The 17,698-nt window shown below is 41.5% G+C and overlaps 1 long non-coding RNA gene across 1 annotated transcript; it reads left to right on the forward strand.

Moving 5' to 3' along the window:
* Window positions 1-6,686: 6,686 nt before the first annotated feature.
* On the forward strand, window positions 6,687-16,419 carry LOC140707294 (uncharacterized). The gene is made up of 3 exons (XR_012087235.2): window positions 6,687-6,823; window positions 9,451-9,568; window positions 15,031-16,419. It is a non-coding gene; the product is annotated as an uncharacterized LOC140707294 (long non-coding RNA).
* Window positions 16,420-17,698: the final 1,279 nt, after the last annotated feature.

Raw genomic sequence — 17,698 nt, forward strand, 5'->3', positions numbered from 1 at the left:
TTTCTTTTGTTTCTTTCTTTTGCATCTTCCAGTATTCAGTTCACTCTTCTGTACTGGAGTTTTTGACATACAAGGTTGATGAGAAGAGAGACACATTTTTGATTTTTGGAATAGGTTTTGAATCTAAATACATACAGAGCTGGAGGAGACTCTTGAGAGTCCCCTGGACTGCAAGGAGAACAAATCTATCCATTCTGAAGGAAATCAACCCCGAGTGCTCACTGGAAGGACAGATCCTGAAACTGAAGCTCCAAGCTTTGGCCATCTCATGAGAAGAGAAGACTCCCTGGAAAAGACCCTGATGTTGGGAAAGTGTGAAGGCAAGAGGAGAAGGGGACGACAGGGGACGAGATGGTTGGACAGTGTCTGCGAAGCAACCAAAATGAATTTGACCCAACTTTGGAAGGCAGTGGAAGATAGGAGAGCCTGTCGTGCTCTGGTCCATGGGGTCACAAAGAGTCGGACACAACTTAACAACTAAACAACAACAGACACAGAGCAGGGTATTTTGGAAGCTTATTTGTCATGATTCTTTTCTTTTACCAGAAGATATATGTCATGCTCACAAGGACAGATCATAGTATCTTTTTCTTATCAAAATAAATCAATGGCTGGGATTGTTAGCATCGTATTGGAAAAATTCAGAGAGGTCTTTAGGACACAAAGTAAGATTCGCTAATAACGGTCATTGTTAAGACAAAGTAGGCAAACATTAAAAGTCATTACAGTAGAGTTCTAGAAGGGAAAAAAAAATGAGGCCACCATTGTGCCTCTGGGCTTTTACTACACTTCCTATGGCCTCTTTTAGTTCTCCATCCAAGGATAATGAACAGCTGGAGAATGTTGCTCAGGGGTGGTCTGACAGCTGGGGTGGGTAGTGTCAGGTAGAGCGTTGACAGAGATCTCCAGGGGACTACTAGCACGGCATGGCTCTTTTTGCGTATTCAGCTACATTGGTCAAACAATCCAAGCTAACAGACTGCATGAAACACAGACATAAACACCAGCTTGGCCTCTTAGAAATCTCCTGAAGCTTCTTTTAAGCTTCACTGTACTTTGCAGTTTTTCTTCCTCATCCTTCAAAGACTGTGGCCGCAATCCAATGCGCTCTACATGGACAGTGTGATTCTCTTGTTCAGTCACTAGGCGGCCCTGGATTTGTTTGTATTTGGGTCTGTTTTTCTTATTGTTTGAGACGGATGACACAGACGCTGTCTAGTTTCTTGAACTGTGTGTCCTCCTTTAAGCATTATTTTTTATTGGATTTTTGTTTATCAGTTGATTGCCCTGTAGGGGACCCATTAGACCACAAAAATAAAAATAAAAATAGATGGAGCTATTAAACACCTCACTATTACATAAAAACTTGTCAGAAAATTTAGTACTTTGCCTGATGCTGGAAGGATAGGAGGGAAACCTAGTTTCTCGGGGCAATGCATTCTAAAGACTGAGAGCAGCCACCAAAAGATGCTCTCTTGTGTCCTCCCCTAATGAGCCTGGGAAGGTGGTGGAACTGAGATATGACATCCCCCCAAAATTTTAGAAGCCAAGAAGGCTCATTTGGGTTGATACCGTTTGATCATTTGTTACACTTTTCTGTGGCATGAACTTTATTTTTTCCTCCCATTAGTATGCATTAAAACAGGGCATGTGTTGGCAGTAGATTCATGATAGTTTGCAAGTTGCAACTAAATCCCAGTAAATATCTCTATTCTGGGTGATTGCAAAGGTGTAGTTCTATCCAGGGAGAAGACATGAACAGCTCTTACTATATAACAATAATTATTTTTTTAAAGACATTGGTCCCAGTTCAAAGATGACATTAGGGTAATGCAGATCTGGTTTCAGGTTATCCTGCTGTTCATACTATTTAGGGAATCTGCTTTTAATTATTCAATTGTATTTAATTAGTGTATAGTTTGTTTCTTAATGTTTAATTTATAACATTTTTAATTCTATTCGTTTAATGTTGCAAGCTGTCTTGGGTCCCCTTATCAGGAGAAAGGCAGCCTTTAAATAAAATAAACAAATAAAAACAAATAAACCCTTTGCCATCACCCAGGGAATCTCCAAAGCACCAGTCATCATAACTGAATGATGCTCTAATAGCATTCATATGACACAGGAAGAAGAAATATAATTCCACAGTAAGCGTGCAAAATTAAACTATTCAATAATACTTGTTTTTAAATTTTGCTACAGACTAGGAAAACACTGGGGGCATCCTTCCTCTGGATTTTCATTGTATTGCAGTAGTTACTCAGAACCATGAGACTTTAGGTATTTGCTCTAGATAATTATATGTTCTCCATTCTCCTGTTATTCATTTGCCTGTCATGTTCCATCATTTGCAGTTCCAAGTTCAGAAATTTGTTTAAGAATAGGAGGTGTAGTTGCAGTTTATGGCATGGTATGTTTCTTCCAATACTAGGTAGAAATGGTAGCTCCATCAACTCAAGGACATAATTCAAAAATTACAGACAGCTGGCAATATAGTGTAACACACAACTTTCTCATTGTCCATATGTGTAAAGGGCTATTGTTTCAGGTTCAAAGTTGCACTCCCCATGAGGCAGCATGACTTTGGTGAAATATGAAGACAAGAAGATGATTGTTCATGCACTTTTAAAATGACAGGTCTTATGATGCATGGTGAGTGAAAGGTCAAGAAAATCTGGGTACCTGAAAACGGGTGCAAATGTGAAGAAAAAAATAAGCGAAATAGCAAAATCTAAAAGGACTCATCTACATGCATTTGGATTTTGGGCAACAGAGTTTTCCATAGGTTTTCACATTTTAGGGAAAGAAAACAGAATAATCAGTAGGAAGTCTCCAAGAGTTTTTTTCCCCCATCTATACACAATATCTCAAGAAACTAGTTTCTGCTTCTATGCTAGTCTGCTCTCAATAATTAGGTCAATGGATATCTTGGCTTATTTAATGAAAGCCTTCCTTGGACTGAACAAAGAAAATGTATCCTTGTGTGAAGGGGATTTTGGGTAGGTGGAGAAGCATGGTACCCAGTGGAATCTGATCCATTATTAGGACAAATGCAGTAATGCTTCACAAGCTTGGGCAGCTTTCTAACTGCCACCACATCTCCCCTACCCCCATATCTCTTTAATTTAAAAATTAAAGGATTGATTGTCAAACCAATTTTATTAGCTTCCTCTATGGTCACTTTATTCTTGTTTTTTTCAATTTCAGTATGAAAGAACCTTCCCACAGGAGCACCCCCTGCCCCCCTCCAAGATATCTGAGGCCATAGATGGGCAAATATCATCTCTACCTATGAAGCAACAAAGTGGGGAGACAGAGGAGCAAGAGGGAAAAGAATGAAGGAAATCAAGCCTGAGTGCTCACTGGAAGGACAGATCCTGAAGTTGAGGCTCCAATACTTTGGCCATCTCACGAGAAGAGAAGACTCCCTGGAAAAGACCCTGATGTTGGGAAAGTGTGAAGCCAAAAGGAGAAGGGGACGACAGAGGACGAGATGGTTGGACAGTGTCATCAAAGCTACCAACATGAATTTGATCAAACTCCGGGAGGCAGCGGAAGACAAGAGGGCCTGGCGTGCTCTGGTCCATGGGGTCACCAAGAGTCGGACACGACTAAATGGCTAAACAACAACAAGTACAACTTGTCTTCTCCTTGCTCGCCAGTGACACTTCCTTAAGGCCTCAGGATTTTTTAAATAGTTCTTTCAGAGCTGCCCTTCCAAGTTTCAATTTACCTTCAATTTATTAGTTGTAATTTCCATTTGGACTGATGACTGATCTTTAACAGTTTCAATTTCTTCACTGTCAATATTAAACTTGCACCATTCTTCTGCACATATGATTTTTATTTTCCCAATATCCAACTGCACTTTCTTCTTTCACCTTCATCAGGATTCAAGTCCTTGCTGCATTCAGATGGTAATTTGATGTAATCTGCATATCTTAATTTATTTTCACTCTTCCTTCATTTGCATCTAATTCAGCTTTCCACATTAGAGATCCTGCATACAAATTGAACAGATAGGGAGGTAAAATACATCCTTGTCTGACATATTTAGCATAAGAGAAACCATAATTTTGATCCATATTCTGTTCTAACAGCAACTTCTTGTCCAGAGAATAGGTTATGTATCAGAACAATCAAATGCTGAAGCACATACATGTCTTTTAGAATATTCCATAGCTTCTCATCATCTACACAACCAAAGCAATCTATAATCTGTTACCAATAAAGCAGAGACTTGCTTTCTCCTGAAATTATTTGATACCCTTCAGTAGCTAATATATCTTTGCAATATGATCTCTAATGCCTCTTTCTTTTCTCAATTGAGCATGGACATCAAAGATTGGATATCACTTTCCTTGTATGGGGAATTAACACTATGGTCCTATAGTTATTGCACTTTAGAAAATCACTGAGATTCTTGACCTCTTACGTCCTCCCAAGCTGTTTCTAGCTTGCAGCAAACCTATGAATTCATGATGTCAAAAATGTCCTGTGAACAGCCCCACTCAGCTTGTGCAAATTGAAGGCTGTGGTTTCCTTTATCGAATCATTCCATTTTTTCTTTGGTTTTCCTTTTTTCCTGTTTCCTTCAACTCTTCCTAGTATTATTGTCTTTTCCAGTGAGTCATGTTTTCTCATGATGTGCTTGATGTATGAGAACTACTTCTATTCTCATTTTTTAAACTAAGCCAGTAAAGATATCATCCACTCAGAATGTTGTTTCTACTCATGGATCACAGAGCTTTCAATTTTTAATGTTTTTTGTTTAAAAAAATTCCCTGTCTGCTGTTAGGAATGTCATGATCAGCTCTCTGGGAGGGGTTGTAATGACAGAAGAAGATTTTCCATGAGATTACATATCAGCAGAGATACATCAGTTACTGGATATGGCTAGCAATTTGGCTGCAATTCACTTATTAACTGAATGGGGCAATCAAAATTTGATTACCTGTCTCATAAGAAAAAACAACATGTTGCTGTTTTGATTCCCTAACCAAACATTGGAGGCCATGTGCCTCGGCCAAGGCTATGGAGAAATCTGCAAGCATTTGTCAACAGCACAGTTGGATGACATGCACCACCCAGGACTCCATGCTGCCTTCCAAGGCTGTTTTTGAACTCCATGCCCAGCAAATTCCTCTGTAGACAGAGAAAATAACAAAAATTTTTGGTGAATTTCCACTTTTGGAAACCTGGCAGAGGTGCGTCACTTTTTAAATACATAACGAAGTGTCCCAGCTTCATGGTGCAGTGGTTAAAGTGCCGTATTTCCCCAATATCCAACTGGTCAAGGCTGTGCTCACAAGTTGACTTTGATCCCAATGGATCCAGATAGCCAGCTCAAAGTTGACTCAATCTTCCATCCTTCCAGGGTTGGTAAAATGAGTACCCAGCTTACTGGTGTGGGGGAACAGTGTGTAGCCTGCATAATTAAATTGTAAACCACCCAGAGAATGCTTTAAGCAGTGTGGGCAGTATAAAAAGAGAACATTTTACTTTTATCATTCCCAGATGCCCAATTTTCAAAACTAAAAATGCACTTTTGAATTTGTCCAGTTTCATCCTATTTATTGTGGAGCATGAAGACCCTGGGCGATTTTGGAGCCAGAAACGGACTCCTAGACCCACTCAAGGTGGCCCATGCCCCATTCTGCAAAGAGGGAGATGACTAAAAAGTGATACCTTGATAGGTTTGTTGGTCATTGGCCAAAATCCTCTTACCTGCAGCCACTGCTGTAATACAGTTGGCAGAAATCGTGTTGATGAATTGGCACAAGTTAAGGAGTTCATGTAGATATTTACCAATTCATATTAAGCCACATGACTCAGTGAAAATTGCAAAGATATATTAGCTACTGAAGGGTATCAAATAATTTCAGGAGAAAGCAAGTCTGTGCTTTATAGGTAACAGATTAAAGATTGCTTTTGTTGTGTGGATGATGAGAAGCTATGGAATATTCTAAAAGACATGTATGTATGTGCTTCAGCATTTGATTGTTCCAATACATAACCTATTCTCTGGACAAGAAGTTGCTGTTAGAACAGAATATGGATCAAAATTATGGTTTCTCTTATGCTAAATATGTCAGACAAGGGTGTATTTTACATCCCTGTGTTTATTTTGCTAAAAATGTGCCACCAACTCTCCTCCCCCACACTCTAAGATCACAGTAAATCTGGCTCAGAGGTGGAAAAGAAAGGTCTCTACATTTTTGGACTACAGTTCTCACTAGCCCCAGTGTCTATGCTGTCCAGGGAATTCTGGGAGTTGTAGTCCAAAAGGTAACATTTCCAAGCTCTGATCTAGCTAGGCTTTATTGCTGCTCAAACTCATTCAGCATCATTGTACTATCTAGTTTAGGAGTGTCTTTTAAAAGAAAGTGGATGTTTCTTAATACAGTACGTATTTGCATACTTTGAAAAAAAGTTAATTGAAATAACATCTCTCTCAAGCTTGCTCATGTAAAAATAAGTGAAACACCTTCGTGCATATGAAGATTTTTTCCTTAATGGGTTCTAATTCAAACACACTTGAAAGTACATTTCCCTTTGATCGTAGGGAATTATTATCTAACAGCACAGCAAGGTCAGGGTTAGTAGTCCAAAATAAACAGAATGTCCAAAGGTGTACCTCCTAACAATTTAAGAGGGAACGAGTCTTTCTTCCCTTCATCCCACTGGGACACTAGTGTGTGTTCAGTTCTACAGAAAGAACAGATCCAAAATAGACACTGGGTGAGATTTACGTTCAAACCATCCAGCTTTTTAAAAGTGGGGAGGAAATGAGAGACTGGATCCAGGCAGTCATGCTGGGTGGGTGAGTGAAGTGATGATATTTCTGTTTTTTTTAATCCAAACTACCCGTCTAACCTGTTATAAGCTCCCAGTAGGATGGTCAGAAAAAGTTATTCTACCATAACTCTTTTTCTCTCTCTCACTGGTAGACAGAGGTAATAGTAGTGATCATGTTTGTGTGATATTTCAATTATATAGCAGATGCCCTTTCCTGAGAGTTTAGTCTGTTCCCTATAGACTTTAAACAATCAGCCAGCTCAGAGTTCCTGTTTTGAATTCCCACCAGCTTAGTGTTACTGATGAAGACAGAAATAGTTATGTTTCTCAACTCATTTTAAGCTTATCTCTGTTTAGTATCAGGTAATGTTTTGTTTATAGTTTTGTGTGATTGCATCTTTGCATGCATCAACAGCTTAGCTAAATGCTGAAGCATTCAGTTGTATTCCAGATAACTTAGAACCAGCATCTAAAACAAAATGTAGCATCATGCCCTCAACCCCAAATAGCCATTCTTCTGGCACATTAAAAGTCAGCTTTCCCCAGCTAGAGGCTTTCATAGGTGTGGCATAACAACTCCCATTACCTACAGGCTTGGGCGTGTCATGAGAATGGCTGATGGTCGGATTCCAAAAGATCTCCTGTATGGAGAATTAGTGCAGGGAAATCGCCCCAGAGGGAGACCACAGCTGCGAGACAAGGATATCTGCAAGCGGGATCTGAAGGCCTTAGAAATGGACCTCAACAGATGGGAAACCTTGATATCTGAGCATTCAGCCTGGAGGCAGGCAGTGCGTCATGGCCTCTCCCATTTTGAAGAGACACTTGTCCAGCAGGTCAAGGCAAAGAGGCAGTCCTGAAACCAGCAAAATCAGGGAGCTGGACCGAGGACAGACTGATTTTGTCTTCGGTGTGGAAGGGATTGTCACTCTCGAATTGGCCTTCTCAGCCACACTAAACGCTGTTCCATGTCCTCCATTCAGAGCACGTTACCAGTCTCTCAAGACTGAAGGATGCTTAAACCCACAGGCTCCAAACCCCTCCACCCCACCCCTCTTAATGAGCTCTGTTCTGCCACTCCCTCAATTAAGCTTGGAAATAAGGAAGCTAGTAGGAAAGGGTTCAAATGTTAAATTAAATATTTATATGCTAACAAATCTAATCTGGTTACATTGAAGTTAAGAGAGGGATATTTAAACAATGAGGTTAATTTTAAACTGGTGTTTGCATGTTCTGGTGTCACATGGAAAGCTTTTTTAAAATGAAAGAAAAATGCCACTTGTCACCTTATACTTTTTAATAATCACAGATTAACTCCTGTATCAAACTTGAGGTTGTAAATAATCTATACATTTGTTACTAACTTGTTACTAACTTCCAGTTTGGATGGAAGTTTATTAATAGGGGAAGATTTCTATATGTCATATTTTTCTATGTTTGTACTTTTAAGGGAGTTTGGACATATTTATTTATTTATTTATTTATTTATTTATTTATTTAATTAATTAATTTATATGCCGCCCACACTACCCAAAGGTCTCAGTAATCTGGTGAAAAAGACCTGATTACTCATGAACAGGTGTAAACTTTCTTGGGGGTTCAAGTATAGGTTGCAGAGAAAATATGAAATGTCATAGAAATCCTCCCCCATTTTGTTCCTATTTATTTATTATTCATATTCATGTCCCATTGAGTTAAAGCAGTGCTCATGGTTCTACATTTGGTCCTAAGAACAACGCTATGAAAGAATGATCATGTTGAAAGACACTGGCCCAAGATCATTGAGGCTACAATGACATAGTCAAACATGTTAGGATTTGTTGCAATCTGATTCAGTCTGCTCCCTTTTGGTTCCCTACACAGAGTTTTCTTCTTTGTTTCTGGGGGAGCTCCATTTGAATGAGTCAAAAGGCCTTTTCTCCATGTGAATTGTTTTACAGTGGTGCCTCGCAAGACGATGTTAATCCATTCCATTGAAATCGCTGTCTTGTGAAAACATCGTCTTGTGAAATGCGATTCCCCATTGGAATGCATTGAAATCCGTTTAATGTGTTCCAAAGGGGAAAAATCGTCGTTTTGCGAAAATCACCCATAGGGAAGCCATTTTGCGAAGCGCTATTCAACTGTCAAAATCATCATGTGAAGCATTGGTCCAAAAAAACACAAAAAACCCTCTTGTGAAGCATGGAACGAAACATCGTCCAGCGAAAATCGCTCATAGGAAACACTGTTTTGTGAAGCGCTATAGCGATCGCAAAACATCATTGTCATGCAGATTCATCGTTTTGCGAGGTCATCGTCTAGCGGGGCACCACTGTATTCTGCAAAATGAAGGTGTTTGTGTGTGTTCTATGGGTGTTGTCAGGGTGATGCTGGTGACTGAGGCATGATGTTTAGGGACTGCAGCAACATCCACCTCTGAGAGCTGTCCTCTGAGTGGCCCAGAATTTGTTTTGTTTTGTTTTTGAATAAATGTAATATGACATATAGATTTTTCTCCTTTTCAAAGTACAAATCAAGTACTTACCTGCTTAAAAGTCCAATAGGAAAACTCAAGAGTAAGCCTTTTGGGCTAGATTCTGTAGTAGTAGTAGAGATATTAAAAGGTTAAAGGTTCCCCTTGACATTTATTCCAGTCATGTCTGGTTCTAGGATGCGGTGCTCATCATCGTTTCCAAGCCGTAGAGCCAGTGTTTGTCCAAAGACAGTTTCTGTGGTCATGTGTCCAGTGCAACTAGACACGGAACGCTGTTACCTTCCCACCATGATGGTACCTATTTATCTACTCGCATTTGCATGCTTTCAAACTGCTAGGTTGGCAAGAGCTGGGACAAGCGACGGGACCTCACTCGGTCACGTGGATTTGATCTTACGACTGCTGGTCTTGTGATCTTGCAGCACAGAGGCTTCTGCAGTTTAACCCACAGCACCACCACATCCCTAGTAGAGATATACCTACCAACATAACTTACAACCTGCGGAGCACAGTGAATTTACAGACAAGAGGAGCAGAGCAGGTGGAAGCACAAAAAGGGAGATTTCTTCCACGAAAAGGTGCATTGAAAAGGGCATTTTGAACTAGGGAGATCTCAGGAGAACCTCACACTGAGTACATCAGTTACACAGTTGCAGAGGGTGCTGCAAAACCCTGGGGTCGGTGCTACAAAAATCCTACAAAAGTACTACAAAACTTTGACATTGGTTGTGAGTGAAAAAGACTGTGTTGTTTTTGTGGTACCCAATAAGCTCCCTCAATGTCAGTGACACAGTAAATGTGACACAAAAACATCTGGTTTTGCACTTGTAACCCACTAGAAAATCACAGTATAGGATTGAGGGGAGATATTCAGTTTTCTCAAAGGCTTTCACAGCCAGAATCCAATGGTTGTTGTAGGTTTTCCAGACTCTTTGGCCATCTTCTTAAGGTTTTTCTTCCTAACAGATCCTATGAAAAGCAAACCCCCCAAAAAAGCAGCATAACAAGAAAGGAGAGAAATGCTATCAAGTCCCTAAACTCAGATCCAGACATCATCATTCTGCCAGCAGACAAAGGCAACGCCACAGTAATCATGCAAACAGAAGAATACAAGGACAAAATCAGGGAACTTCTAGACCCCACCACCTACAAAAAACTGAAACGGAACCCAATCAACAAAATTACAAAACAAACATGCCTGGCTCCGTTCCTTCTTGGAGGACTGTCCCCAGAGAGTACAGCTTGGGGAGAGTGTCTCGGCCCCGTGGAGTCTCAACTGTGGGGTTCCACAGGGGTCGATTATCTCCCCAATGCTGTTTAGTATCTATATGAGACCGCTGGCTGGGGTCATCAGGGCGTGTGGGGCTTCGTGCCATCAGTATGCTGATGACACCCAGCTTTACATCTCCTTTTCACTTACTTCAGTGGATGCCGTTCTGTCCCTTCAGTGCTGCCTGGAGGCTGTACTGCAATGGATGCAGCTGAATGGGTTGAGGCTGAACCCGGACAAGACAGAGGTCTTGAGGTTGGGCGCCCCCCCCCATTGGCAGTTTGGGAGACTCCCTCTCTTTTGGGAGGGTGACTCTCACCACATGGAGTGAAGTGTGCAGCTTGGGGATACATCTGGACCCGGCGCTCACCATGGAAACTCAGGTGGCGTCCGTGGCCTGTTCCGACTATTTTCATCTGTGGCAGATCGCCCAGCTGCGACCCTGCCTTGATGGGGGGTCCACGTGCTCGTAATCTTGTGATTAGACCACTGTAATGCGCTCTGCGTGGGGCTACCTTTGATATCGATGCAGAAGCTTCAAATGGTGCAGAACGCGGCAGCCAGACTTCTTAGTGGGGTGAGAAAACACCAGCATATCTCTCCCACTCTGGCTGCCCTACAATGGCTGCCCATCTGCTTCCACATCGACTTCAAAGTGTTAATGATGACACATAAAGCCCTAAACGGTTTGGGACCTCGGTATTTGGCAGATTGCCTTCTCCCACCCAGATCTACCCAAATTACTCAGCATAGCCAGGAGGGCTGGGTGAGGGGCCTAACGCCGAGAGAGGCCCAGAAAGAAAGAACAAGAAACCGGGCCTTCTCGGCAGTGGCCCCTCGACTGTGGAATAGCCTTCCAACAGAGATCCGCTTGGCTCCCTCGCTGGGTGTTTTTAAGAGCCATTTAAAAACTTGGCTCTTCAGGCAGGCTTTCCCTCCTGTCAATTCTTGAATACTATCTTTCTGTTTTTTATTCCCCATCTTGATCACGCTATATTATTGTTCAAATGTTTTTATGATTATGAGTGTTGTTTATTTTTATTGTGATGTTTTTATTGTTATTTAATGATATTTTATGATTTTGTAAGCCACCCTGAGTAGACACTGTCTAGGGGGGGCGGGGTATAAATCGAATGAATGAATGAATAAATAAATAAATAAATAAAATATCAGGAGTTCCTCCCTGCACCCCAACGCCCTTCAATGAACCTGCAAGACAGAAGCTCTCCCACCAAGACCAACACTGCCTAACGACTAGCTACTTTCAGTGGGATAACGAGTTCTATGAACAGACAGATGGAGTGGCTATGGGGAGCCCCTTCAGCCTGATTATAGCCAACTTCTACACAGAACATTTTGAAAAACAGGCCCTAGCTTCGGCACCCTTCACACCCACAGTCTGGTTCCGATACGTAGATGACACCTTCGCAATTTGGAACCACAGGGGAGAAAAACTGGAAGAATTTGTAAACCATCTAAACACAATCCACCCAAATATTCAATTCACCATGGAAAAAGAAATAGACGGTCAACTCCCATTCTTAGATGTCATGGTCATACGCAAAACTGACCTCCTATTGGGACACAAGGTCTACAGAAAACCCACCCACACAGACGAGTACCTACACAAAAACTCCAACCACCACCCACGACAGAAAAGAGGCATAATCAAAACACTGGTAAATCGGAACTGTGAAGCTCAATTTCTCAACACCAAACTCAGCCATCTGAATTGGGCCCTACAGGTGAATGGCTGTTCCAAGAATGAAATCAAAAGAGCCATCAAACCAAGAAAACAACACCAAACTGAAGAGGAAAAACAGCCACGCACAAATAAAGTATTTCTGCCATACATCAAAAAGGTCATGGACTGCATGGGGAAACTTTTGAAAAAACACAACCTACAGACCCACCACAAAAATACAACAAATGTTGCGGTCAGCAAAGGACAAAAGGGACCCCCTCACCACTGCAGGAGTATACCGGATACCTTGCAGTTGTGGACAGGTATATATTGGAACCACAAAACACCGCATTCATACCAGAATCAAAGAACATGAGAGACACTGCAGACTAAAACAACTGGAAAAATCTGCAGTAGCTGAACATGCTCTAAAACAAGCTGGACATGAAATTTTATTTCAAAATACTGAAGTACTGGACAACACCAGCAATCTGTATTTTAGACTGCACAGGGAAGCCATAGAAATCCACAAACACCAGCAGAGCTTCAACAAAAAATAAAAAAGTTTAAAGTTCAACAAAGCCTGGCTCCCAGCACTGAAAAATACAGCCTACAAAAGGTCAACAAACTCTACCCAGTCACAAGGACCAGTGATCACTGCACACAAAAGACCAGCTAATGACATCCGTCAATCACAGTGACAGATCATCTCTCCCCCTTTTCACAACAATACACCCACAACAAAAACACCCTGATCACCATAATCACCCAATCTCCTGAAAAGGACAAAAGCTGATCCCACAGCTATAATTGCAACAGAGCACAGACAGAGTTCTGACTCTTGTCCTCTGAAGATGCCGGCCACAGAGACTGGTGAAACATTAAGAAGAAAAACCTTAGGAACACGGTCAAACAGCCTGGAAAACCCACAACAAGCATATTCAGTTTTGCTGTTCCTCATTCGAATAGCAGAAGAGAACAAAGGAAGGAAAAACCTTTAACTACAGAACTTTGACACCGAAGGCAGGCAGACTTACTCCCATTGCATTGAATATGCCAGCTGTGTGGGGTTGTGTCATGAGGCAATCTTTAAATCAGCTTGACAGATTTATTTGCTCCACAGCTGGGCTTATTTAGCTCAGTCTCAGTGCAGACAATAGGCAATTTAAAATGTGCATACATTTAAATGGGGGTAACAAAGGACACATGATTGGCTAAACTCTTCATACACACACACACACACACACACACACACACACACACACACACACACACACACACACACACACACACACACACACACACACCGCCATGGAGCAGTGACCCTCAGTGCAGTGCTTGGAAAACTGATCTCAAGAGGAAAGAGTTTTGCAATGCCTTATTTGCACGCCCCTCAGTAACCCCTTTATCTGTGAAATTGGAGTGTGTTTGAATTCCCCCATGTTATTTTTTTAAATCCTTGCATGTTGGGCTCTTTCTTGGGGGCCTGTAGCTATTGGAAGCAACCTTTCTCTTCTGTCAGGTTAGCTCCTAAAAATGAGAAATACAGTTATTCCCTTGGTAGCCATGCTATCTTATAAGGAAAATACAGCAACATTGGGAGTAGACGGTTATTCTCCAAGGGGGCTGCTTTTTCAGGCCTCTTCCCTACAGCAGACTCGATTTGTGAACAGTTAGAAGGGAATCATGTTCCTGACTGTGCTGCAATCTCTCTCTCTCTCTCTCTCTCTCTCTGTGTGTGTAGTATGTATATATGTATGTATCTTTATGGCACTTTCTCCCCATATGGGGCCCAGATAAAACAAATGATAAATCAAACACAGGTTTAAAATACTGTATAAAGGTCCTTTTTTAAAAAAAAATCCAACCTATATCAAGATTAAAAACCAAGATTAAAAGCTGTTTAAAAACATTTAAAAATCTGTAAATTTAAAAAACAAAAACACCACCTGCCTGAAGAGGAAGGTCTTTGCCAGACATCTGGAGGGCAAGAGGGAAGGGCCCAATGTGGATTCTCAGGGAAGGGAATTTCAAAGCCTGGGGGCAGCCACGGAGAAGGTCCTCTCTTGTGTCCCCACTAAATAAACTTGGGAAGGTGGTGAAATAGAGAGAAGGGCCTTCCCAGAAGATTATAAAAGCCATGAAGGCTCATGCAGGGTGATATAATCCTTCAAATAGCCTGGACCTGAGTCATATAGGGCTTGATTATTGGTTTGGCTTCAACATTTGATGCTCTGTCATTATGTCTTTATTTATTATTTGTGTGGAAGGGATTGTCATTCTTGAACTGGCATTCTCAGTCACACTAGATGCTATTCCAAGTCCTCCATACAGAGCACGCTACCATAGTCTCTCAAGAGTGAAGGATGCCTAATCTAATCTTGTTTCTGGGAGGGGGTTAGCCGCATAAATCTGTCACAGCAGAAACAAAGAGCAGTCTTGCAGCATCTTTACAGACAGGCAAGTTTTAATGGCTTTGACTTGTTTCTTCAAATTATTTCCTGGTTACTTTTCCATCCAACCTTCTCACCAATGAACACAAGGCAAAGTTTGTGAACCTCTTCTTCCCCAAGTGGTATGGCTATACAGCAATGAAAATACATTTTGAGCTGCTTTAATCCACAGTTTTTCAAGTCCGGTCCCTGCTGGTTTCTGAGAATGGAATCACTAGGGCCGAGGCAAAGAAAGCTGTCAAATATTTGCAGGGAGTTCCAGCAGCAGAACCTGCCTTTGATACGGCAAGGTGTAAACTTGCGATTTCCACTAGAAACATGTCTTTCTTTCTCTTTTTTTTCCTCCAAGGTGACATATAAACCTACCCGGCCTCCTTCCATATGAACCTACCTGACAGTTAAGCTCTAGCCAGGGGGCCCTTTTGAAAGAGCCATCCCTCAAGGAGGTAAGAGGGACAGCTTGTAGACAAAGGGCCTTTTCGGCAGCTGCCCCCAGACTATGGAATGCTCTCCCGACCGAGAGTCATCTGGCGCCGATGCTGATGATATTTTGGCGCCAGGTCAAAACCTTCCTGTTCCAGAAGGCTTTTAATTGAAATAACATCAACTGTGGGTCCTGATGGCAATTTTTATATATATTTTAATTGTATTTTAATTGTTCTGTATTTTTATTGTATTTTAAATGTTGTAAGCCTCCCAGAGACCTTTGGGTGGTGTGGGCGGCATCTAAATTAATTAATTAAATAAATAAATATTGCTTATCTTAGAGAGGGCCTGTCCAAACAGAGAAATCTGGAGTACTGTAGACTGTTTTGCATTTAACAGGTTCTTATCTTTAGTATGGTCTATTTGGGTGACATCCTTTCATTCACACTGATGCTTATTCTTCTGTGAGAAGAGTCCACACAAATCTTTTGGATTGCTGGTTTACTCTTGTGTAAGTGTGCCTGGTTGACTCACAGAGAACAGCAGTGATGGGGCAAGTTCATAGTGGTGGTATTGGCACAAGCAGAAAACCTCGAAGTGAAGGTTGGGGAGACAGAACGGAGGCAACTGCCCTTTCCCTGCCTTTCTCCTCAGTCCGGGCTCTCCTGGGTTTGTGCTGCCTTGTGACGGTGGAGCCCACAGAGGTGACATTTTCTAGCTGCTGTCCTTCAGCCGGCTGCAGTAGCTTTCCTCATTTTTCCTTTTCGTTAATTGAAGTAAGTGGCATATCAAAAGAGGAATGCATCAATCTAGCGTGGTATTAAAATTGCACTGCCTCAATTAGGGAAACATTTATTTATTTATTTATTTATTTATTTATTTATTTATTTATTTATTTATTTATTTATTTATTTATTTATTTATTTATTTATTTATTTAATTAATTAATTAATTCGATTTTTACCCTGCCCCTCTAGACAACGTCTACTCTATTTAAAAAATATTAAAAAGTGTTTCCCGCCCCCATCCTCCTTTTTAATACCAGAACCTACCTATCACTTCACAGGATTGTCCCTTCAGGTAATGTTGCCCACAGCTCCATTTGGGTGCAATCTCACTGTCTGCACAGGCTACACAATGAGCTAATTAGGACCACATTGAATTGTACCAGATAAAATGGCTGCCCTAGCACTGTGGCAGAAAAGCGCACGACAGCTCATAAAGGGGCAAGATGGATTGATCTAAGGAGAAATGTGTGCGGACACTGTCATTTGGTTCCAACCAAAATCATAAAAAACAGTGGTCCATATACCGAGCTCTATGCCCGTCTGGATGGCTCGAAGTCAACACAAACTTGAAAGCATAAAAAGGAGGAAGAACCACTGTTTGAAGACAACAGACACTTACTTGAATGCTAGCTCAGTTGGAATAAAATAAAGCCATCTTGCCATCTGAGCAAAAAGAGACAACTCCCCAGATATGGAGCTTTACATTGTGTAGTTATAAGTTTTTAAATGTGATTTTATCTGTACCCAATCTGATGTAAACTGTGGGTTAAATAGCCAATGTAGTTGCCCTCTTTATCTTCCCCACAAAGGTGGGCCCACATGGAGCAGTGAGACAGTTGTCTCTGGCAGAAATATTCACTGACGTCTGGGAGGAATAGCGGTCCTCTGGTGAGGTCAGACTGCACAATAGGCTGAGGTGGGTGGAACCAGTGATGATTGGCAGAACCAGAGGGAAAATGGGAGTATTCCCAGACACAGACATACGCAAAGTAAGTGAGTGTGCACACATTTACCTGTATACGCAGAACGAGTGGACACGCAGGCACGGTCTCAGGCCTCCATTTCAGCTGGAAAGAGAGGCAGGCAAGAGTGGACAGAGATAGCCAGAGACTGGGGTGGCTGTAATGGACCATTGATATCACAGCAAGCCAGCACTGCTGGAAGGACAGGCTGGTTGGCCCAGTGAATTTCTTGGCGTCTTTAGGACTTCAACATGGATCTTTGAAGTCCTGCCCAGCACATGAATTATCACTGCATACAGGATTTTATGTTATGTCTTACACTGTGCATCATCTTGAAAGTTCCTCAGTGGAAAGACTCTTAATTTTTTTTTTAAAAAAGTGAATTGATATTATTTATTCATATTGTTTGGAATGTTACCTCTTTTCTTTGTTTCTCAGAAACATACACGGAATCACTCTTCGTCTGCCTTTCTCATGGTCTGATGCATATAAGCAATAATACAGAGAGAAAGGTCACCTCCTCAGATTGCTACAGCCCGTTCCGGGGTTTTATAGAAAGTAAATGAAAGGCACAGGCAGTTTTTCTTTTTTTTGTTAGAACATATGCTTTGCATTCAAAACGTCTCCGAGTTTAATCCCAGCCACATCAGGTAGGACTGGATAATACTCTTGTCTGAAACCGGAGGGAACTGCTGCCAATCAGTGTAAACAATACAGCCTAGACAGATCAGTTATATGACCCAGGAAACTTTCCAGCCTATTAGACAGAGCTGCCAACTCTCCAGCTGCACCGTATGAAGATGTTAACTGGTGACAAGATTACTTTTTATGCTGTGAAAAG

Source organism: Pogona vitticeps, chromosome 5, assembly GCF_051106095.1.
Source record: "Pogona vitticeps strain Pit_001003342236 chromosome 5, PviZW2.1, whole genome shotgun sequence".
NCBI classification, from domain to species: domain Eukaryota; kingdom Metazoa; phylum Chordata; class Lepidosauria; order Squamata; family Agamidae; genus Pogona; species Pogona vitticeps.